Below are 7,535 nucleotides of genomic sequence, written 5' to 3'. Positions count from 1 at the left end.
TTCTTTACTGGTCTGTACTGCTCAGGAATGTTACTTAATAAGTATTTGTCAAATAAATGAAGGAACGAGATCTGAGATAGGATACGTTTTGTCTATCTCAAATGCTTTCCTTTACTTTCTTTCCTTTTTTTTTTTTTTTTTGAGAATTAGGTTTATAGGTGTGGATGATTAGATATATAGGTAAATAAAGAAACAATTGAATTGTTGCTCATCCAGTGATATGGTTGATAGAAATACCACACCATTTATATCAACATCTTTCTCTGCTGACAATGTGTAACTTAATTAATAATATTAAATGAGTCTTTGATATGATCTTACTGTGTTCTTTTCTACCATCCCTCTTACATCTTACCTTACCTCCAGTAAGATCTTTCTCCAGGTACACACACATATTCACATGTTTACTAAGGCAAAGCCATTTGCAAATGGTACAGGCACTAGGAGGAAGAGAAAAGGTGGGAAGCAGATTCTACATGGTTCTTCTCATGTAGTCATTTACCTTCAGATCCATAAGAGCTTTGGTACATCTGAAGGTCCTACATTGGGGAGCTAAATTTCTGGCAGTATAGTCTTTATGATGGCATTTCATTATTACAATGAATTACATACTAACAAAGTATCCACCACCACCTTCCCCAAAAGCTTGGCCAATTGGTTTTATTACTTAGATGAGGCTTATTTTATGTGGAACCCACATAAATTTGAGTGTCCCCATGGCCCTTTCTGGTCTTTCAAAGTCAAAAGAAATAAACTTCAACTCTTAAATCTTTGAGGGATAATGGAGATGTGGGGATGGACTTTCCAAATGAGGCAGCACAAGGATTTTGCATTATTCTAGCTTCGGTGATTATGAGAAGCCACCAACCAAAGTTCCACTCCCTCTGAAGGCAATGTAATAAAATCCGTTAACTCTTTCAGAGCCAACAAATTAATGGCATAACTCCCTTTCAGAAGTACACAGTCACAGTCAAAATGTCATATGAATTTGTGACCAATGCGTCTCTCTTTACATTCAACTTATACCCTCATTCAGCCTATATTTCCCCTTCTTCTTTTTCTTGACAGTTTGGAGATGTGGGGATTTAAAGTGTGGGCATAACCCCCTTCTGCAGCATGCCCTCCCCATTACTTATTGCATTATTAACATCTGAGCCCACCCACCCAGCCTCTTCCACCAGACTGCTTGCCCCTTGGCAGTCCCCACAGACCATATTTCCTCAGAGTTACAAGCTGAGATGTTGTTTCTGGCCACAAATAAAACACACATATGTCGTTTATTCCAATGCTCAGGGTAGCCTAAGGATGACACTGTCTCACTCATGCTAGAGCTTGAAAAATGGCTTCTGTGTGACCAACATACCACCCCTAGGAGCAAATTCAGGGTACTGTCTTCAGCCTAAGTCCTGAGCTGAATCTGGGTGTCTCTTGAATGGGACGAGGGAAACTGCTCTCCCATCCATCTTGCTTCTCAAGTTGATGCACACTGGCCCCCCAAATTATCCTGATTGCCCTAGTTTGAATTCCATTATGCTACCTTGCTTCCAGAAAGTGCCATATTGCTTTTCTTTGTTCCTCGGGCTCAGTGAGGCATATCAACAGAGGGAGTTCAGGAAGTCTCTCCAAGTTTAAGATCAGATCTCAAATTTCTCAGGCACTTTTTGCTAAAACTTGCTGATCTTTCTCCCACTAGGATTGATCCAAGTGCTTCTCATTATCCAAGCCAGCTTCTATGGCTCCCTCGGGGATGACTTGCTATAGCGATTCCTCCTACTGCAGCATAGGAGAACATCTGTGCTGGTGGTAGATTCCTAATTACAAACTCAATATTATCAATCCTAGCTTCCATGCTACCCTTTTCTTGCAGGCAGGCAGTGAAGTGGCCAGCCACTAAGTTGGGTACCCGGTGGCTTAAGAACTTCAAATGATCTCTGCTGTTTGGTACTTCATTTAACAAGGTCTTGTCTCTGCCTTCAGGGCTTGCCATCCTCAAAATCCTCCAAGAACTGCTAACACAACTCAAGGCCCTTTTCTCTGGTTCCTTGCATAGAACTTTTTGTGAGCTTCTTATGTTTCCAGTAGGAGTCAGTTTGTATAAACAGTTCAAAGCCAACTTGATTGCAAGCCTCACGGTAGCAGTCGTGCTCCAGGGGAGCTGGCCCCAGCTAGAGGAGGGCAACGACTTTGAACTAGTCCAACTATGTTCAGCATTAACTTCCTCACTCCTTGCATAAGAGTCATTTGTGTCTTAAAACAGTTGGGTGTCTACAAGGATTGGATGAAATGCTGATGTCCAGTTTTCAATCTCAAGAGAGAGTTCTTGGAGGCATCCTCCATTTGACCAACTCACAGGGCCCCGTATTTATTTAATTCTTTGTGTGCTACAAACTCTTTTCTAAAATTGTGATTAAATGTCAGAGTAGGTTCCACTGTTTCCCTCAGGCTTTCCTGTGCTCTTAGTGCTTGTACCTGATTCACCTATACTTATTTGTATCATAATTCCTACAATTTGGTAATCCCCAAAGTTATATATCTGGCTCAGGTCTATGATTATTATTTTAATCTAAAATGCAGAAAATTGTGCTTTAGGGCCTGCTCAGAAACCCCAAATATAACCTGCACAAAGTTTGGTCCACCTTTGGCTCTTTCTACATGGGGTTACGTTCTAAAAGCATACTCAAATCCAACTTTGAAAGAATGAAGTTCTTTTGTGACATGAACTGGTGAGGTTCTTCACAAGCCTGATCACTCTGCCCCCTGGCAGCACAGCTAGATAACATTTCCCAGCCTCCATTGCAATTAGGAATGGTGGTGTGACTGGATTTTGACCAATGAAATGCTGGTGCACCACCTCTAGGTAGGTCTAGGTTTTAGAAACATCCCAGATCCACCTTCGTCCTCTTTCGCCTTCTCCTGGCCGAATGTGGATGAGCCCTGTAACACTGGAAGGGCGTATTGACTATGGGAAGGAGGCCAATTCCCTGAGTCACCACTGGGAAGAGAACTGAACTGCCCACCAATTAGAACTAATATTTTGGACTTTATGTGAATAAGAAGTAAACTTCTATCATGTTTGAAACATAATACGTGTATACTGATTGGCATTACCTTACCTAATATATCTTAACAGGGGTTTTCTTATTGGGGCAGCACATCACACAGAAAATCTTCTTAAAATTCTTCTTTAGACATCTTCTCACCTCAGTATTTCCCCACCACTCACTTACTGTCTTCTTTACAAGTCAATGTTTTCACTCATGGACCTGCCCATACCTATAATTCTCTGAGAAATGAGTCTACCTCTCAGTCTGACTACTTTTATTTTGAGAGGCTGCTTTTAACCTTACCCTGGAATTTTGGTAAATTTAAACACCCCCTGTTGACACATAGGTTTTGTTTAAATAAGTTAAACATGTTCTCCAGCAATCCTATTCTGATCCAACAAAAGTAAACTTCACCCTGCTCCAGACTAAACAAGACTGATGATTTTTGAAGTTCCAAAATAATCTAATATAAAATAATTAAAATAATGTGGTGCTATTGTACAATGATTATTAGAAAAACATTACTTGTTGTATTCATCAGGAGAGAAGAGACTCTGCTGTGGGAAACAACCAACTGTCCTCCAAGATCAGTGATATAGCCCAACTAAAATGCCTCTCTCAAACACACAAAGTCAGCCTCAGATCCAGGAGTATTCAGGGCAGCTGTGCTCCACGTGGTAACTCAGGGATCTAGGCTACTTTGATCTTGCAGCACCATCACGGCAATATGTACTCTAATACCAGGGAAAGAAATCACCACAGCCTTTCACACTGGCCATCGAATGCTCTGGCCCACATATGACACATTATCTCCAGACACAACTCATTGGCTAGACCAAGTCACATGGCTTCCTCAAACTTGGGGAGGATGGGGAAATGCCATCCTGCCATATGCCCAAAGGAAAAGAGAACTGGATGTGGGTGAGCACAATGTACTAGAAGATTCTACCTTTGAAACTTTTTATTTGGTTTCTTAATATTTATGCTAGGAACTTCTGGGAAGTCCAAATTTTTCTCAAAAATAATTCTGTAATTTAAACTTTTTTTTTGTTGTTGTTAAGTTACTCAGATTTTTCAACTCCAGTTAGTTAGAAAGAGTGCAGTGTAAGGAAGCTAGTTTCTATGAATAAAAACAAGAGCAAAGGAAACAAGAATCCCAACAGGACTGCAACTTTTCTCAGGAGATGTGCTTAATGGTGCAGGCTGGGGAGGTTGGTCCAGGGTGGGAAATAGCCAAGGGAGGAGGCATTCCTAGCATTGTGTTCCCCACCTATTCCCAATCACATTGCTTCCTACCATGATAAAAATATCCAGACCCTCTGTCATCTTAACAAGATTTAATTAAAACTGCCCTAAATTAAGAAAATCTAGTCATTGTTTGCATTCTTAGATGCCTATGTTTAGTTGAGTTGCACGTAAGCAGAGAAGTGAAAAATTAGCTTAATTTTTTGGCTGCAGGAAAGAGTGTGAATTGGTTTTTTGTCACTCGTGGGGAACATCTTGTGTCTTCCCTCAGCTGCGTTTCTCGGATGGGATTGCTTCTTCCCACCCTCCTGAAGGCCTCTGAGGACAAGCTGCAGCTTGTCTCTGACCCGAGGAAACCTCTAGAGCCCACAGACAGACCAGCTCAGGGTAGGAAAGGTCAGAGAGCTCCTTCTGAGAACAGCTGTGGCCCACCCAGGCTTCTGAGCAACTGAAAGCTTCTGTCAAGTGGGTCAAGAGTGGAAAGGAGGAGGGGCTCTCATATATGGGCATTTGTCACTCCCAGTGCAGAGATGAGTGCTATGGAGGTGTTCAGAAACTGACTTCCTATCTTGAAAAAAAATGAATCAGGGAAGTTCCAGAATCCCAGAGTGGGAAGGAATGTCTATAGAGAGGTCATGAATACAGTGTGTAAGAACAAATCTTTACAGTCAGATTGTCTTGCTGTGAATCCCAGCTCTGTTGGGATCCCAGTTCAGCTCTGTAACCCTGAACCTGTTACTCAATATTTCTGTGTCTGTTTCCTCTCAGATAATCGTGAAATGTACCCCACCGGATTGTTTTAAGGATTAGCCTAGTTCATGGACATGAAATCCTTAGAACAGTGCCTAGCTTATAGTGAGTGTCCAGTAAATATTAGCTTTTATTATTATTACAAATTATTATTATTATTATTATTATTCCACTTGGTTTCCTGTGGCAGCCTCCCAGAACTTGTACTTCCAGAGCACCTCTCTGTTCAAATACTAGAGAGCTTTTATTTTAAATCTAGGAAGCTGATCATCTTGATGGACCAATGTGCAAGCAATGTGGGATCTGTAAGGAGGGAGCCCTGTAAGAAGGGCGGGACCTCACAAGCCATTCAGCAAGGCTGTTTTGGGAGCAGCCTAGAATGGAGAATCTTTAAGCAAACCCAAAGCAAACTCAGGCCCTGGAGTAACCATAGAAACAGGAGCCTACAGAGGCATCCAGGGTGTGGGATGGGGAAGTGGGTGGATGGATGGATCAATCGATGGGCGATAGATGGGTAGTTGGGTAAGTGTCACTTTCACAGAAGAGGGAGGGCCTTGTAGCAGCAGCTGTGAGCACCTCCGAGCTGAAGGAAGTTTGGGGAGAAGGGAATGTGTCCCAGGGTAGACAGCTGGGCATGATAAAGGGTAAGGAGACCAGGGCAGAAAGGGAATCTTTCCCTGAGACATTTCTCCCAAGTTCCAAGCCTAGGGAAGGAGTGGAGATAAAAGAGGAGGAAGGGAGTGGGCTTTTAACCTCTGCAGCTTCCAAGTCTGGTTTCTTATCTGGAGAGTTTGTGACCTACCTAATATCCTTTATTACACACATCTTCTGCCTAGTTTTCTTCAGCTTCTAACCAAGAACCATGATTGACACATCTCTTCAAATGTGTGGTGTGGAAGAGTTCTGAGAAAAGGGGAAACAAAGTCTTATTTGAGGCAAAACCATTCCTTGGGGCCATCTCAGGATTCCTAGGGAGACAGGACATCCTGAGCCTGGATCCTGAAACAAAGTCCCAGCGGGGACACCTTCAGCCACTTCATGGAAGACAGTAAGTGGACATGTCTCTCTCTTTCCACCTTAGGAGAAATGGACACAGGATGTCTACGAGCTTCTAAACACTCACTGGCAACAGAGAATGGTGGTACCCCCAATTTTTCTTCTTCCTGAAACCTCCTCTGCCTTTCCAGTTTCATGGAACCATGTTATTCAGTTCTACCAAAGGAACGTGGGCAGAAATAAAGTCTGCCACTTCCAGATCCGGCCCTGAAAACATCTCGTGCCATCCTCCACATTCTCTCCCCTCATCTGCCCTCTTGAGGAAGAGGATCCCAAGGAAGGTTTCCAAAGCTCTGGAAGCTGGCAGAGCTCTAAAGGGAAGGAGCCTAGGTCCTGGAATCATGATGTGGAAGGCTGCTCCCAAACACCCAATTGGACTATAATGGGAGTGAAAAATGATCCTTTCATCATGTTAAGGATTTGGAGGTTATTTGTAGGAGCGATTTGCCTACCCTAATTAATTCTGCACATATGTGAGATGGTTAAGAGGATAGATTTCAGGGCCAGAGAGTCATGTTTGAGTCTGAACATCCCACTTCCTGGGCACTAGTAAAATAAACTTAATAATAGTACCCAAGTGAGGGCAGGAGGCAAGCAGAGAACGTAGCACAGGACAGATCACATCACGAGCACCCAGTCATTGGTACTAGGCATGGTTAACATTTGAAGCCCTTGCTATGTGCCAGACCTTGCTAGAGTTCTTTGATACTTCTTTTATTCTCACAATAGTCTTGTGAGTTAGGGACTCTTATAGCCATGGACTAGCCATGGAACTCCCCTCTGCTGCTGCCCTCATTGTCAGCACACAGCTTCCTTTTCTCCACCACCTTTCTCTCCATCAGCCACTTGCTCGGTTGAGATGCCAGCCACTCCCTGAGCCCAAGTGAGGGCCTTAGGTGACTTGTCCTGATCCACTGTCACCATAGGCTCAGAGATTAGGGCCAAGGCGAGGACTAGGGGCTTCAGTTCAGCTGACAGTCACCCAGAGAAGGGTCAGGAAAGGAAGAACAACAGAAATGACACATCTGAGGCAGAAGGAGAGGTCTCTGGGGCTCAGACTCCATCGTCTGGGCTCTCAGGAAGGCCTGGGATAGAGGAGAGATAGCCAGAGCTTGAGAAGCAGATGACAGGAAGATGGGGAGGACCCCTAGCTGGGTGCCATGTAGTCCTCTGAGTAATTTTCCTTTAGTGACCTTAAGTCCAAATTTAATCCAGTTTATCTTAGTTATTCTACCCTCTTTGCAGGACATTCTGGGAAATCAGGGAGGGGTCCCCATGCTGCTGTTCCTAGCAGAGCTCTTAGGGAAGCCTCCCAAGGAGAAGGGCCTCAGAGCGGAGGGGCGAAAGGCAAGATGACCAGGCCCCATCTCCTGATCTTGCCAGCCATGGGACATCTGGGCATCTCTTTTTCCTAAGGGACTCAGAGAAGAGCCCTTCAGA

The sequence above is a fragment of the Mustela nivalis genome (genome assembly GCF_964662115.1).
Source record: "Mustela nivalis genome assembly, chromosome: 2".
NCBI classification, from domain to species: Eukaryota; Metazoa; Chordata; class Mammalia; order Carnivora; family Mustelidae; genus Mustela; species Mustela nivalis.
Note: the sequence above shows the minus strand (reverse complement) of the source record.